Genomic DNA, 17,266 nt, shown 5'->3' on the forward strand with positions numbered 1-17,266 from the left:
GTCAATCATTCCACAAGAGTTTCAAATTGGGTCACGAAAGGACACAGGTTAAGATTAGGGTTAGAGGTTGTGTATTACTCTCCAAGTGCCTATATAATTACGCCATGGTGATTTTTAGTTGAAAGCCTGTAGATAATAAGTAGAGGACTCATTTCCTGGTTCTTTTGAAGCATTGTGGGAAGGAGGATACACAGGTGCTGGCACATGCTCCAGTCCAGCAGAGAATAACAGTTTTTTTTATGCCGAGTTTCCAGTTACACAAGTGCTACAATAAGGAAGGGTCCAAGAGACAATGTGAAGGACGTCAGAATGGGAAAATTTCCAGGCAAACTTGTCTTGGCACACAACAGCTGTAGACACTTCGTCAGATTTTAAAAATGCCATTTCCCCCTTACACTTCATTTCCACTATGGAAGCCCAGCTGAGTATTTTCTCTGCTGAGTGGGAGGGTTAGGGAGAGCTCAAGATTAGTGCAGGCTTTAGGCAAAACTGTAACGTAGGTTGCAGCTAACGTAGGTTGCAGCCTGTGTGTTGTTTCAGAGCTTTGACCTGTCTGCACCACCAGGCACATCACCTCTTCAGATAAAACTCCCCCACAGAAATAGCTCCCTGCTCTTTAAACAGAGCCCCCAGCGTCATCTCTCTTTTGGTGCCATCTAAAATGCAATGATTCTAATATTTACTTAACTCAGGACCTCGACTTATGACATTAATGTGTGCTAATGTTTCTAGAGTTCCTATGTTCTAATAGCATTTCTAGAAAATGGTATTTATTTTTTAAAAGATAAATAAACCCAAGATAAGAATATTTGTTCCTCTAGGAAGACTCACAACCCCCCATATATCCTGGGTGAGAGGCTGCCATCAACGCTTGCCTGTGAGAGTCTCTTGTCATGCACTTGCTACCCATCAATGACATCCCTTGGGATATTGTCCCCCTCCTAGTTCAGCTCTGAGCCCTGTGTGCAGCCTCATGAGTATTAATGTACACACACTATTATACTAATTCATGAGGGCCAGCTCTTTGATTAAATGGTGGGAGGATCTTAATAAATACCTTTGAAGAACACATGAACAATGTTAAACATCTCAGGAACTATAGGAATATGATGGGTTAGGGGAAAGTCAGGTAGTATTTAAAGGCCAGATGGCATTTCCTGATGTCTCCTACTTAGTTATTTTATAAGCCTCAAAAGTCCTGCTGATGAACTTCTGAAAATAGTGCTCGAAAATAACAGATTTCAAGAATCCCTTAAGTGCCTTAGAAGCCAATTCAGCATTAGAGGTAAATGGTTAAGGAACATAACCTTGATCTGCTCTAGTCATAAGTACTTTCAACACACAGAAAATATTCCTCAAGTTCTCTGGTGTCTCTGTTTTACCCAGTAACAGGATCTGTGCTTTGTACGTTGAAATAATACTTTTACCAAAAATGGTACATAAAACAGAAAGAGAAATAAAATATCCCCATGGCCCATAACACAAGTCTTCCAGAAGGAAAAGACAGAGAGGCTTTTCAGTGGTTTCTCAGGTATACAAAAAGTTCTGACTCAGTGCACTATAGGCGCTAACATGCCTTTAAGAACAGTGGTGGGGCTCAGAGAGTTAAGTTAACTTGGAGGAAGTGGTTTAGAGTATGAGTGGATTAAAAACTCAACCTCCCAGAGCATGCAGGGAAGGTTCTCTGGGTTAACATAAGAAGGAAAGGAAACCTGTCTCCTACCAAGGAATATGCTATTGACTACTCCCATGGAGTCTTCAGGAATTCCTGGTGAGGAGGTTTGCAGTTTGTAACAACAGGTCAGCAGTGTAAGTGTGGCTAAGGTCTGTGTTTCTAAGTAAATGCCCTTCAGTCACTGCCAGTCCCCACCCTTGTTTTTCTTTCTTTTTATCATTTCCTCCTCTGTCTTTCTATCTCTTTGTCTTCTCTCTTGGCTTCTCCAGTGCTTCAGTTGATAACTACATACGGAAGTAGTATACTACAAATAACACAGTACATAAAACCAGTCGGAAACTCTAGCTGTCGTTCTCTTTCAGTACACGTTTCCCACACACCGTGCTGCCTGCTTTCATGTCAACTTGACACAGCTAGATTCCTCTGAAGGAAGGGAGCCTCAATTGAGAAAAATGTCTCCATAAGATCTGTCTGTAAACAAGACTGGAGGGCATTTTCTTATTTAGTGATTGATAGGAGAGGGTCCAACCCATTGTGTGGATTCCACGCACGGATGGGTGATTTTTGCTGAGGGGATATGAGAGAGCAGGATGAGCAAGCCATGTGGAACAAGCCAGTAAATAGCACTCCTCCATGGCCTCTGCACCAGTTCTTGCCTTCGGGTTCCTGCCCTGCTTGAGTTCCTGCCCCAACTTCCCTTGATGATGGACTGTGATGTGGAAACAAATAAAATTAAAAAATTAATAAAATATCCTAGTAAGAGCACCAGTGGAAGGGGAATCCCTGGGTCCTGCTAAGACTGAACCCCCAGTGAACTAGTCTATGGGGGGAGGGTGGCAATGGGGGGAGGGTTGGGAAGGGAACACCCATAAGGAAGGGGAGGGGGGAGGGGGATGTTTGCCCGGAAACCGGGAAAGGGAATAACACTCGAAATGTATATAAGAAATACTCAAGTTAATAAAAAAAAAAAAAGAAAAAAAATTAATAAAAAGGAAATAAACTCTTTTTTTCAAAGTTGCTTATGTTCATGGCATTTTAACACAATAGACCCCCCCACACACACACGCACACACACGCGCACACACACACAGAGAGAGAGAGAGAGAGAGAGAGAGAGAGAGAGAGATACACAGATCACTTAATTTCCCCCAAGAGTTTTACACTCTAGTAATTTTATGTCCGTGTCATTAGAATTAGTAAACAAATTCAGGTTAATCGATTTGACAGTGAAAAATTACTAGAATACAGAGTATGAATTTTAAGTTACACGGTCTAGTTTCAGAGCCTGTACCCCCTCCCCCCTTTTTTTCTTTTATATCTTGGGAGATAACAGGAACAAATAGGTGAAGAAGGAATTATTTTTGTGGTGCCAGAGAGTGCCAGGTCCTGACACATGCTAGGCAGAAACCCTACTGCTCAGCCTCATGCCCAGCATTCAGAGGTGTATTTATTGTTTGCCTTGGATAATAATGATGCAATGTTTTCATTATGGTGTACACGTCTCTGCTTTGCATGAGAGCATTGTTGTTAAAACTATAAGACACATGGGAACCCTAAGCATGCAAAGATTCCCACAGCAAGCATGTCGTACACTGCTTTGGGCTGTAGACAGAACGCCTGCATTCCTGGCCTGGACAGGTCAGCCCCTGTCAATATTCTTTTTTTTTTTTTTTTTTTTGTTCTTTTTTTTTTTCGGAGCTGGGGATCGAACCCAGGGCCTTGCGCTTCCTAGGCAAGCGCTCTACCACTGAGCTAAATCCCCAACCCCCCCTGTCAATATTCTTGAACTGGAGTCTAGGGTTCCAAGGATTTGGTCTATTCCTCTACCCTGACATACCTCATGGCTTTCCATGGACCACTTTCTTACCACTTCAGATCATTTTTCTTTTACTTCTCCACTTTTGACTTACCCTGTGACCCAGAACAGGAAGAGAACATTGATTAATATTCTTACTTGCAACTCTGAAAATTGATGGGACCAATTGATGCACCAATAATTTAGAATCCACATGCATGAGTCAGGCATGTTGGAACATGCATATAATCTTAGCACTTGGAAGGCTGAGACAGGAGGATTACTACAAATTTGAGCCTAACTTTGACTACATACTATGTAACCAGGATAGCCAGGGTAACCAGGATAGCATGATATTGTATAATAATAATAATAATAATAATAATAATAATAATAATAATAATAATAATAGTAATAGTAATAATAATAATAGATCAAAAAATAAATAAGATTACATATATGTAAAAACTATGAAGTATTTTGAGGTTCACTAAAAAGGGAGATATACAAGGCATTGCATTGAGAAGTCTTTAGGAGTGGCAAATAGAAAGAAAAAACATTTTGCTTTTAAAAAACTGATCACAAACCCTTCATTCTGTACAGCACATGATTTAACAGGTGTGTGATTTATTCATTTATTCACAGACTCTCTGACTAACCATTCCATCACGGCACTATTGTCTGCAGAGCAAAACACATTTACAGCAGACTGCATCAGCTTCATAGAGAAGATGAATTAGCCAATCTCTAGAAATCCTTTGTTTCCCAAAGAAAAAGAAGGTTCACAACACCAAGACAGCGGCCCTAGAAAAGAATTAAACTTTACTCCAGTAAAGTCTTGCCCATTGAGGAACTCTGGGCCATCCATACATCCCACGATAAGCAGCTCTAGATGTGAAGGAGAAGAAAGTAAAGGCAGGATATCATTTCTATTAAAATGGAAGAGTCCAAATGTAGCCAACATCGTTAGGGCCCTTGTTGGATAAGACGTAGTTGCCTTTCCCAGGTAACTCATCTATTTTCAGGGTGGTGGTGGTGGTGGTGGTGGTGGTGGTGGTGGTGGTGGCGCCATGTTGGATTTAGTTTTGTTATTGGGGTTTTAGAAGTTATACGACCCCAAGTTGCCTGTGGTCAACATCCTCTGTCTCCATCTCTGGAATTAGTTGTTTACTTGTAGGTGGGCCATCAGGCGTGTTTTTAAGGTACATTCGTTGGATGTTGGGGTACAGCCGTAGAAATTGGGTTCAGCTAGTTTTCCTGCATGGCTTAAGTAATAGCCCTGTATTCTCTAGTGAAACTGCACTGCTGACCCTGTGCTCAGACCGCACTGAGTTACCCAATCCTGCCCCAACACAGGAAAGCAGATAGCTGCTAAGTCTTGGTTTTGCCTCTCAGCCCCATGCTGCCAGAAATAAGACCTAGACTGAAATTATATTTACAAACCCCTTGGCCATCCAGCTAGGCTCTACTTGGACTAGATCCTAACTAAAGATACCCATTTATTTTAACCTACGTTTTGCTGACTGGCTGGTTACCATGTGTTCATGGGTCTAGTTTCTTTAGCTCTTTCTGGGCTCCTCCCTCCTTTGTGTCTCAGAATTCTTTTTTCTCCCAATGTCCCGCCTCTATTTCTTGTCTAAGCCATAGGCCATAGGCTTTTTGATTGACAGATGAAGCATCCATACAATACACAAGAGGATCTCTCTACAGATACTTTGCCTTGTTCCCCAGCCTTTTCCTTTGGCCAGGTCCATAACCACAAGGGACATGATGCTTTGGAAGAGTGATTTTTTTTGTCTTGCCCCCAAACCTAAACAGAAGCAAGGATTCCTGGAGAAAAGCAGGGCAGCATAGAGGTTGGGAATGAGGAAGAAGGGATCCTTAATGTGTATACCTGTGAGTGGGTGTGAGAGCTACTCATCAGAAGCTGCCTGACTCTAATACATTAGATTGTCCTGATTAAGAAAATGAAAGAGCTGCATCTGACAGCATTCCCTGTGGCCACAATGTGGTTGGCACAGTGGGAAGCCAGGCAATCAATAAGTAAACAGACAGTGTCAGTCTGAAGACCTTTCAGAAAAGCATTTCTGTTCAGGGGAAAAACAACCTTAGCGGTGCTTTTAGTCTCTTTAGCTATTTCTCAAGATCTTTGTTATATTCCAGGCGATGCTGTTTTTGCCTTTAAACAAGTACCCCATGCCCCACGCTTGCCTTTGGTAATGACCTAAGCTAGAGACCACTCAATATTCAACCTCTGAGTATCTCAGCATCGGGGCCTGACCCAAAGAAATTCACATGCAGTAAAATGAGATTTGCTTACCAAGACAGATTCACTTTTTGCTTCCTTCAGCAATCCATCAATCTAATGGGAAAATAAATGCCTTCGTTATAATGGGAATAGACTTCCAGGAGCATGAACTAGTATCAACACTCTGTTTATTAATATCAATTCAATTGCTGTACGTTTGATGCCAATCCAAATTTGATTTTAATTACATTTTCTTGTCGTTCCCTATTCTCTCTCTCTCTCTCTTTCTTGATATTATATCTTATTGGGCTACTGATGATGATGATAAGTTACTATCAACATCTCAGTAAACCTTTCTAGAATGGTATAGACTCTCTCGACTGGGATTTGGGTCAAGGAAATCTTTCTTATTTGACATAATACAACCTGAAAAAGAATATACACCTTTAAAGATAGCATATTAAAATGAGATATGAGTCTACAAAATTCATATTGCTAGGATAGAATTTTTGTAACATAGGTGTCTTAAAAATACGTTAATGGATACATTGATACAAAATTATTGATAAATTACTAGGTAATGTTTAATGCCCACATACATTATATAATGTTTAAACCATTTTAAACATGTCCATCTTCTCAAACATTTGTATGTGCTTATAGGGAAAACTTTCAAAATCTTCTCCTCTAGCTTTTTGAAACGTACAATATATTATTGTTATCTGTAGTGACTCTGTTGTGTATACTTTGAGCTTCCTGCTTGTAGGTGCAGTTTAGTATACACCAATCCTTCTCCAGCTAACAATGAAACACTGGCTCTCCTCAACACTTGGCCCTGGGTCACTCTTACTGTCTGTTCTCTAAAAGCAGTGATCAGCTCTTATTGAGTGATTGATAAAGTAGTTACCAGGTACACAGAACTGTGCTCCAACTTTTAAACAAATCACACCATTTAGAACTCCCAGTTCCATTAAAGAATAGTAGTGAGTGCTTTGAGATTTCATTTAGGATATTATTCATATAGGATAGTATTCTTTTTTAATCCAGGTTCTCACGGCAAGGAAGTAACAAGGAAGCTGTTGGTGGAAGACTAACTTCCAGGCACCTAGCCACAGACCCACAGTGACACACCTATTCCAACAGGGCCACACCTTCCAACAGTGCCACTCCCTGGGTGGGGCATATGAAAACAAGCAGTAAGGGTTTCTTCAGGACCACCTTGCTGAACTGAATTAACTTGACTTGCAGAGCTGAATTAATAATCAACCAGACCTTGCTTCTTTTTTTTTTTTTTTTTTTTTTTTTTTACCAAGAATGCGTTACCACACTGGCCTCTGGCTCTGCCACTATTCTCCTATTTAAACCTCAAGCTCATGCCAGTACCACAAAGATAGAATTGGGGTCACTAGACCTTTTTTAAAAATCTATATTATCCAATGTGAGGATATAAAATAAATCTCTCCCTGCCTCCCACTACAGCTTGTCTCTTTAATCGATGGGTGGCGGAGCCTAATCTGTTAGGTCTCCCAGAGTGGGGCTTTTGTCTTTGAACACCAGTAACAATATTCAATTTCAAGGAATTTGTAACTTTCTTTTCTAGGTCAAAAAAAATCTAGCTTTTGACCTTTGAAACGTCCTGCAGATATCCCACTGAAGAGTGTCACTCTGAAGGGCTCACACAATCCTTTTTCTCAATGGTCATTAGGACAAGGCAGCAAGAAGCAGCTGGTCCGGGTCAGCATCAACGCATTCCCAGCTTTCCTGCCTTCACATTGGGAACCTACTTGGCTGATGAGGAGATTGTTCAGATTCTCTTCTGGGGTGTGAGTGTGTGTGTGTGTGTGTGTGTGTGTGTGTGTGTGTGTGTGTGTGTGCTAGGTAATTGCTTCATGTGTGAATATCTGGCCTGAAATCCAAGAGGCCTTGAAGAAAGCATGGAGTAATAGCATCACATGGAAGACGTTAGTAGGGCGATCACTTTATAGTATTTTGGAGAAATGAACACAAGCTGCTCCTCTCTGAGACTAGTCTAGAAATCTGTATTTGGATTTAGCCCCATCCCTGTGATACACACGGTCCCTTTATTCCAGTTTAAACTAACATTGACACAGTTACAGATTTTATTCAAAGCAATGTTAACACATATTCTAAAAACAAAACAAAATAAAAAGACGAAACAAAAACTCTCTTCTGTATTTTCCTCCCGACTTCTTTGGCACAGCGTGCACACATGCCCGACACGGGCTGATCCCTAGGATCCTCCCAAGAAGGCGTATTAATGGGCATCATAATGTTTTCTTTCTACGATGCACAGAAGAGCAGTTACCTGTTTTTTCTGTGAATTCCCAGAACACCTGTTGACCAACACCTGCTGTTCTCTATAACAGGTGTATACCAGAGATTGAAAAGATTAAAAAAAAAAATCATATGATCCCATCCCAGACCACAACTTGCTGCCTGTCACTCCTGCCAAATGGGTCAGTTGAGATGGAAACCACACACTGGGCAGATGTCTATTAATAATTTGGGGAAGTGTCACAAATTGAAGTTTACGAAAATAAGGGGGCCAAGAGAAGGGAAGAGACAGTTTAAAGTTACACAGGAACCTCCTTAATTGTCCCATTTTAGACCTCTCATTTTCTCCTTAATCTTCTATTAGTATCAAAAACTTCCAAAGATATGTTGTTTGTTTGTACCCTCCCTTCCTTCCTTCCTCTCTTTCTTCCTTTCTTTCTTTCTTTCTTTCTTTCTTTCTTTCTTTCTTTCTTTCTTTCTTTCTTTCTTTTTTTCTTTCTTTCTTTCTTTTTCCTTCCTTCCTTCCTTTCTCTCCTCTCTCCTCTCTCTCTCTCTCTCTCTCTCTCTCTCTCTCTCTCTCTCTCTCTCTCTCTCTCTCTCTCTCTCTCTGGTCTGAGACAGAGTCTTGCTATGTGTCCCAGGCTGGCTTTGAATTCTTGGCAATCTTCTGTCTCGAGCCTACTGAATGTTAGTATTATAAGCATGGTCCCCAAATTCCAGCTTTCCAAAGCCTATATGAAGATGTTTGAGTGAAGGAATACATATGTTTGAGCAGTAGATACATCAGGAGTTGGAAGAGCCTCAAGTTGTCACACTCTTCGTTATGTGTCTGAAGAAAGAGAGGCTCGGGTAAAGCGAGGAAAAGATTGTGTTATCTATTATTGTGTGTGGGACCCAAAGCGAACCTAGGGTTTAGGTTCCAAGTGTAGTTGGTTATTCTTTCTACTGACCAAAGTCATGTAAAGGGCTCCCGGCTTGAGGCATGTTTAAAGACATTTTCTCTAGTTCAAGTGTGTTTCCTGTGTTGGTTCTACGGTAATCTCAGCATGTGGCATAATGGTAGAGACATTCTGAGCACTTGACAAGTCTCCAGAAGGTCTAGTAGCTTCCACTTTGGTGCTTCTGAAAACCTAGAGGACTTCCACGAATCCATGTAGGTATACTGAGTTGAATGATATTCTTCTCAAATTCCTGACCACCCAGAACATATGCATTATTAGGATATTTTTTGAAAAAAAGCTTAATAAAATTAAAAAGAAGTCTAACTGAGGTAGATGCATCCAAATCCAACGTGTGGCTTCCTTCTCAGAAGGTAGCCTTAAGACATGTGAGGAGGAGGCCTTGTGATGCCACAGACAGATACTGGAAACATCACAACTGTATACAGCCACTAACAGCTAGGAGCCAGGGAGGGATTTTTAGCCAGGGCCTTCAGAAACACATCTTAATTTTTGACTTTCAGGTGTCAGGCCTGTGAGAGTGTAGGCACCCACTGTTTCATGGCCCACAGTTTGTGGTTCCTCAGGAAACTAGAAGAGAAACCTTGAAAAATGTAAAGAAAATGAATAAAGACCATTTTTTTTAAACAGCAACCTTGGGTTAAACTCTCAGATAGATGACTACAGCCCGACTGCTGTCTGACACAGCCACGTGAGAGATTCTAAGTAAACAGGACTGTTGAAGGGTTTCAAGCACACAAGCACCGTGGCACAAGGTGTCTTAGATGGTCTTGCACAGTTGAGCCCCCCACCAGACGATCACCATTGCAGCTGTCATCATGTGGCATAGAACTATCCCACACAGTGCAATCAATATTGTGAAAGGTCAAAAACAAAAATGACTGTTTCGATGAGAACAGTCAAGGTTCCAAATGACGGTTCTGAAAATAGGAAGTGGTTATTTGAAGACCGTTTTGGAGAAAACTTGAAACGGCATGGGGGGGGGGTAGCAACACAGTGGGGGAAAGCAATGAGAACGTAGTGTCAGAGAGCATTGAAGACAATATCAGCCATGTTCACCCTTGTCCCCATCAAGGTCAAAGACCCAGGAGAACTCGAATTACCTTACCATAGGTCAGTCATTGTTGAAGGGCTAGCCTAGAGATGCAGACTCTCCCTTTCTTCTTGCTCTTTGAGTAGCAAGTGCAGAGAGTTGGACCACAGGAAGGAAGCCCTCTGATAAGGGTGTAGGCAACACGTTTGGGGGGTGGATATGTACCCTAGGCAGCATGTGTGGAAGTGGTGAGGGCGGGTGGGCAATATATCCGGGTCTTCTTTACAGTGCTCACATTTAACTCTATAAGTCCTTCATTCTGGAAACCCACAGTCCTGGGCAGATGCAATAGTTGGTCACTATAGGAAACCCTCCCAGGGGATGTGGGTAGAGCTTGATGGTATCATCTATAATGGATGTAGAAATGTCTCCAAACTAGAACGAAACACAAGAATCCTCCAGAGGTGGTATGTGGGCAACCATGCATGCCAGAGGCCAACAGGGAACTGAGTCTACTTTTAATAATAATAGCTTGCCCACCTGTGACTGGCATAGCTGGTTTCTAATAGTTTTGACCACTGTAGAAGGGCAGAAGGTGATAATAAATAAAAGCACAAGTGAGGAAAGGCAAAATGGTACCCCTAAGATCTGGGCTGGAGTACATCGCTTAACAATGGACACATAGACACAACCTCATCCTCAGAGGCAGATGCAACGAGAACAAGACACTGATCAGACAGACACTGGGAGACAGAGGGAGGATGGAGGACAGGAGGAGAGGAAGGACCTGTAAGAATTTGGTATGAGAATGTCTCAGGTTAGAGCGATCGTTGATTGTATGAGTATTTCTAAGAGAAAGACGTTTATGGATAAAATGAAGCTGTGAAATAGTGGGAAGGTGAAGAAGATGGCTGGTGGTTTTAATGGAGGAAGGCAAAGAGTCTGAGTCATCTTTGTTATAAGCAGAAAAACTTATTTAAATTGATTTGTGTAATTTGCATGATGGAAATAAGACATTTGCTATCAGTAATCAAAACTCTTTGGTGACCGGAAGCGAAGGGGAAATTGTCCTAAGCATTAAAGAATAATGCATTGGGTGAGGGCAACAAATAGAATTTGTTGAATTTCAGCCTATTAAATGAAAATGGGCTTTTGAAATCAAAAGGGACATTTCTAGGGGGATAAATAAGAAGAACCTTACTTTATTTAATTCCCACAAGGAAATACAAAGAAAAGGCTATGCTAATAGGGCCTAGCATTTAATGTAAATCCATCAAGAAGATCAACACAGATGGGAAAATTTTATTTACAACTATATGCATACACAGATATACATGTATTATAGGTATTTTTACATAGCTAATTCATAACAATGGTTCCTTTTGACTTTTCCAGACATCCTTAATGTTGTTTTACCCTCGTCTTTCCTTTGTACTTCCTTCCTTCTCTTCCTAGTTAAAGCCCAGTTGTTCCCCATTTCCCTCTCAGATCATGTATATCCTGCTATTCTCTCTACATATGCTGCCCACCCCCAAGGTCCTTTTTCACTTCCCTGGTTTCTGCAGTTATTCCAGGTTACATAATCACACCTGAAGATTTGGAACTAGGAACCTCCGATGATTGAGAACATGTGGTGTTTGTCTTTTTGATTTGTGCGGTCTTTGCCAGTTCCATTCATTCACATGTAAAGCCCACGATCTCATTTTTCTTTACAGCTAAACGACGTTCTTTTGGGTGTATACACCATATTTGCATTGTTCATTCATAGGTTGAAGGACATTTAGTCAGTCCCCTAGCCACTGTGAATAGACTAGCAATGAACATGACTTGAGAAAGTATCAGTGAAGTAGGATTTGGTTCCTTCGGGCATATGCCAGTGACTGGTATAGCTACGTCATATGGTAGATTAATTTTTAGCTTTTCGAGGATTTCCCACACTGGTTTCTAGAGGGGCTACACCAGTTTGCAGTCCCACCAACACGAACGAGCGTTTCTTGTTTGATGCTTTGTTGATCTTTGCCATTTTGACTGGGGTAAGACGAAATCTCAAAACGGTTTTGATTTGCATTTCTCTAATTGCTAGTAAAAACAATATTTTTTGAGATAATTCTTAGTCATTTTAATTTCTTCTTTTGAGAACTCTCTCTTCAGATCCCATGCCCTTCTATTTGAATGGCTTATTTTTATTTTTTGACTCTTTGTCTTTTGAATTCTTTATGTATTCTGGATATTTGTCCTCCCTCAGAGGTATAGCTAGCAAAGATTCTTTCCTGTGGGAGCTGTATTGGATTTGGGCCTGGTTGCTTTGTCACTGTGTGGCACAAGAAGTTTACATTCACAGAATGTTGTCAGCCTGAACAAGACCCTTCTGGGTCTCCAGCAAGGTTTGACCCCTGCTGAGCCCTGCCCTTGCATGTGGAAGCCTTTTGTCCCCAACTGGGAACAGTCTGGCCAGGTACTTCTCACCTGAGTCAGAATTAGGCTGACCTTCCTGGTTATTTCCCTAATTTATTCAGGCCACATAGTCCGTCCTTTGTTACGGAAGTCTCAGCCAGGGTTCCCCACTGTGCTTGGCAGATACCTGCTAAGTGGTGTTCTTTAGATATATAGTTTGGTCAATAAAGAAACGAGAGGGCTCTCTTCCTCTTCTGGCTTTTGACACGAATAACCTGTGTGTGTGTTTCTTTCATCCCACAGGCTTTCGCCTGATTCTCGGTACCGTGTCGGTGCAGGCGCCGACACTTTCCTCGTCATGGGCTTCCCCTTCATCTGCTTCATTGTTTCTTTAGCTATGCAGAATGATCTGTAACCCAGTTCTTGGTTGGGTGGTAGGGAGGATAGGAGGACCCCAGCATCTCATCTACCAGCCAGTCTCACTGAACTGGAGAGCTCCAGGTTCAATAAAAGCCTGTCTCAAACAAAAGGGTTGGGGAATGATCAAGAAAGGCACCTAACATCGACCTTTGACCTCCACACACACATGCACACCCTGACCCTCTTGCTTTTTTTATTTTCCTCTTTGTTTTAGTTTTATGAGGTTCTGCTTATCAGCTGTTGACCTTGATCCTTGTGAAAATGGAGTCCCATTCAAAAAGTTCTTTCCTACACCGGCTTCATGTAGGCTACTGCCTATGTCTTCTAGCAGTTTCAGCATTTCAGGTTTCCCATTATGTCGTTGGTCTTTTGTGCAAGGTAATACAGATGGCCCTGGTTTCATTTCTGTGCATGGGGATCCAGTTTTCTCAGCACCTTTTGTTGAAGATTCTTTCTTTGCTCCCACCTATGTCTCAGCATCTTTGTCAAATATTAGGTATCTGTAGTTATGTGTACTCATGGTTTTCTTCCACTGTTTTCATGTCGATACCATTTTGCTTTGTTACTGTTAATATCATATCTCAACAACAGCAATGTATCTGGAGAAGTGCAATGGTAAGGTCTTTACCATTGTTTTGTTTTTGTTGTTGTTGTTGTTGTTGTTGTTGTTCAGGATTGTTTGGGCTATCTAAATCTTTTGTGGTTCCACATGAATTTTTAGAATACTTTTCTCATTATATGCTATTGCTATTGCCTTGGTTGGCCCTAGAGGTAAAAGTCAAGTTCCTGTTGCTGACTTTGGACAAAGGGCCCAGAGGACTTGAGCTGGAACTGACTTGAAAGCCTCTTCCCTGAGGACTAGGAATGCTGGTTTTGGAAGACACTATGCAAGCTTCCAAAGCATGAAAGCCACCAATAGTTCCACCCAGCTATGGTGTTCATAAACTGCAACAACAATCAACATGACAATAGCACCCTAAGGGATCAATAGTGGGGTCAGTAGTGGTGCACATACCTTTGTGGTAACAAACATCTCTCTAATTGGCCTGATGGCCCACTTAACAAGAAGAAACGTATGCTGGCTACAGGAAACCAGTCAACAACCCAAGGCCAGTAAAGTCATGGAAGAGAATCACTTTACCAAACCAGCACAATCCCTCATTACATCTAAATACTTTTTCTTATATCCATAGATAAGTGTAGTTTCTTGCCCCTCATCAAGAAATCTCTTTGCGACAGAAAGAGATCAGTACGAATAACCAGAACTGGCCAAAATGCAGTTGAGTACATCTACAGTACAACTCACGCATTTAAGGCTCGGGAGACATTGTGAGAGAGGGCAGAAAGACAGTAAGAGCCAGAGGACAGAGGAGTTTGCTGTGAGAATGTACCTTCTAGAAACTTCAGAGAAGCTACAGTTATGAAATCTCAACATGGTCTCTCTACCTGACCTGAACGAGGATGGAGCCAATAGGCATGTTGATGTGCATGGGGAAAGCTCACAAGGCAGCACTCAGCCTCAAAGAACTATAGGCAACCAAGGAACTCTGAGAGTGGGCGAACCGTCTTCTCCAGGAAAGAAGACACCAATTGCTTATCCAATACCAAGTGGCCAACCCTGAAAACCTATACAAATAGGATTATATGAATGGAGCAGGTTGTATTTCTATATTTAGGAACACAAAGTGATACTTGTGTGTGTGTGTATAAGAAAAATTAAAAATAAAAAGGGCGCATGAGTTTCTTCCTTACTACTGTTCCATCCCCATTAGTGGAACAGATCCTCAGATTAAGTAAGTTAATGTGCAGCGATTGAAAATATTCACTCAAACCTTTCACTTAAGTGTAGATGCACGTAACTGTGTTTCTTTATTTGCTACCCTGTATATCCGGGGGATCACTCTTTATTGGTATAAGAAGGTCACATTCACCTTGTTCTTTCGAGCTGACCTAGATTCCGTCACGTGGACGTATATCATTCTACCCAAGCAGCTCTTTATTCATGAACACTTGCTCTGCTTCTAAGTCTTTGCTGTTACAAATGTCACTGCAATGCTTTTGTGATGCTTGGATTAGCGAAGTGAAGTTCTCACAAGCGCAACACTAGTCTTTAGGAAGCCATGCCCTCCTACAAATGTTTCCAGCACTAGGGGTAAGGATTGAACAAACACAGATTTATTGTGCAGGACACTTTTCATAGATTTTCCAGGGATTGATAATGCCAGGTGCCTTTGGCTTGTTAAAAAAAAAAAGCAATACAACAAAACCCAGAAAACTGAGATATTCTTCAGAACGAAAGACTGTGACATGTCGGAATTGCTAAAATTGGTACCAGGACACTCAACATCATGTCCAATGATTACAACAGAAATCAAATCTGAAAGCCCAGCTCCTGGGTGGTCCCTGCTTGAATTACCAAGCTGGCTTTGCACAGTGTGGTTTAGGTTTTAATGCCACTGAATATCTCTGCACCTCTGTGTTTTTAAAATTTCAAAGTCATGTGAGTATTCAGGCCAATACATAATGTTTCTTTAGTCAACCTCTCTTCATCACAGGCTTGTATCTCCATCATAGCTTGGGGCCTGGGGCTTATTATTTTGATCAGACGCCCACTCCAGGGACATCAGGCTGAAACAACAGTCTCCTCTCCATTTTATGTCAGCATTTCCTCTTACAAGGGAAAGCAAAGCAGAATCAGACATGGGTGACACAGTGCTAAACGCAAGCAGGTGTTTTTAAGGCACACACACACACACACACACAGACACACACAGAAACACACACTATGCCTTTTTCTGTACCATGTTTCCAACTGAACTAGGAAGATAGAGACCCACATCCACACCCTTGGAGGGTGTGGTGGGAACTATTAATGACAGATGCACCAAGTGTTATTTGAATTCCTCAGGCCTGAAGTTCTTGATAAACTTGGGCTATAGAATAATTACTAAGATAAAGAAGCACATTTAAGCTGTGACCGTTTTTATTGTAGACTACCTTGACAACTGCTTTAAGTCTCTCACATTCAACACAACATCTATGAACTGTTCAGAAGTTTTGAGTGCATATGCATTTTAATATTCTGGTTTAGTTTCTAACAGATGAACTTCTGGGAACTTCAGAGTTTATTCACGAAGCACACATATTTTCTTTTAAATACTCACTCAAGTCCGGTGGATGCACCAGTCCCAGAAAGAGCCCCAGGAAGGCCTTCTCTGACACCACCTGAAAAACCTGTATGTCCTTGAGCAGGAGCCTCAGTTCTGCCCTCAGAAAATCATGTCAATGACTTCAGCACAAATCCAGACCATGTCTCATGCATCTCATGGCTCAGTGAGTAACTTTATTTTACAAATGTATTCAGCAGAAAGTCAGTTAAAGATTAAGATCATTACTGATGTCTACCCAGAGTATTTTATAAAATTATAAAGAAAATTGAGATGTTGGCAAACAAGGCCTATAAGTTTAGTCCAGAAGTTCCTGCCTTCAATTAAACCATATAAGTGTACAAATCACTATTACACCTACAATTTCTGCTTTGATATATAGCAATCATATGTGCCCATCTAAACACACATACAGTATAATATATATATATATACATATGTATATATATGTATATATATATATATATGCAATATGAATTCAAAACATAAGGATGCCAATATGCCAAGAACAGCAATCAGCAACATCAGAAAATATATTTAGAGCCAGACATGGTGATGCACGCCTTTAATCCCAGCACTGGGGAGGTAGAGGCAGGTGAATCTCTATGAGTTTAGTTTAAGGGAAACCTGATCTACATATAGAGTTCTGGGCTAGCCTGGGCCATGTAGTAAGACACCCCCCCCCCAACTTAAAATAAGCTATATTCAGCTGCTTCACTTGGAACTGAGATAGGAAGGGAGATATTTTTCTCAAACCTGGAAGAGTTATGACAGGCCAAGGGACCAGTGCAAAGCTTAATTCCTACCAGAAGGTGGTCATTTCCTGGGGACAGCCCCCTGGTCTTTGGATGATCTCCGGAACCTGATACTATGTTTCTTGTAAGAGTTCTAGGGAAGCATAATAGGAAAATAATCTACTGGGCTATTTTTTTTTTTTTTTTTTACTTCCGTGGCTGGCTAAGTGGGGTCTGTTGATCTGGTAGCTATGGCAGTGCGGATAGTGAAGTAGGCAAGTGAGAATTCCCTAGATTCCACTTAAACGCCTACAGTACTAGGCAGAGAATACCGGAGAGTAAAGCAGGTAAGACAAGCATTTGTAAGATCCACTTTCACCTTGTTTAGTACTCAGAATCACAACTGCTTCGTTTCCAGGAAACAGTGGGGAGCCCCGAGGACTGAAGCAATGTGTTTGCTCGGTCTGGATTTTAAAGGGAAAATCCTTTTCTGAATGTTAGTGCGTATGTACTAGCGCTTGCACAACCACTATTAATAAGCTGGAG

General features: G+C 41.4%; 1 long non-coding RNA gene across 1 annotated transcript in view; it reads right to left on the reverse strand.

Moving 5' to 3' along the window:
• The window catches only part of LOC148002590 (uncharacterized), a 30,989-nt gene extending 20,791 nt beyond the window's left edge, over positions 1 to 10,198 (reverse strand). Inside the window, exons 1-2 of the long non-coding RNA XR_015633071.1 lie at positions 10,081 to 10,198; positions 5,791 to 5,832 (exon numbers count right to left, since the gene is read on the reverse strand). This is a non-coding gene — a long non-coding RNA (uncharacterized LOC148002590). The remainder of the gene's footprint in view (positions 1 to 5,790; positions 5,833 to 10,080) is intronic.
• Positions 10,199 to 17,266: the final 7,068 nt, after the last annotated feature.

This window comes from Rattus norvegicus, chromosome 11 (assembly GCF_021556685.1).
Source record: "Rattus norvegicus strain SHRSP/BbbUtx chromosome 11, alternate assembly SHRSP_T2T, whole genome shotgun sequence".
Lineage (NCBI taxonomy): Eukaryota > Metazoa > Chordata > Mammalia > Rodentia > Muridae > Rattus > Rattus norvegicus.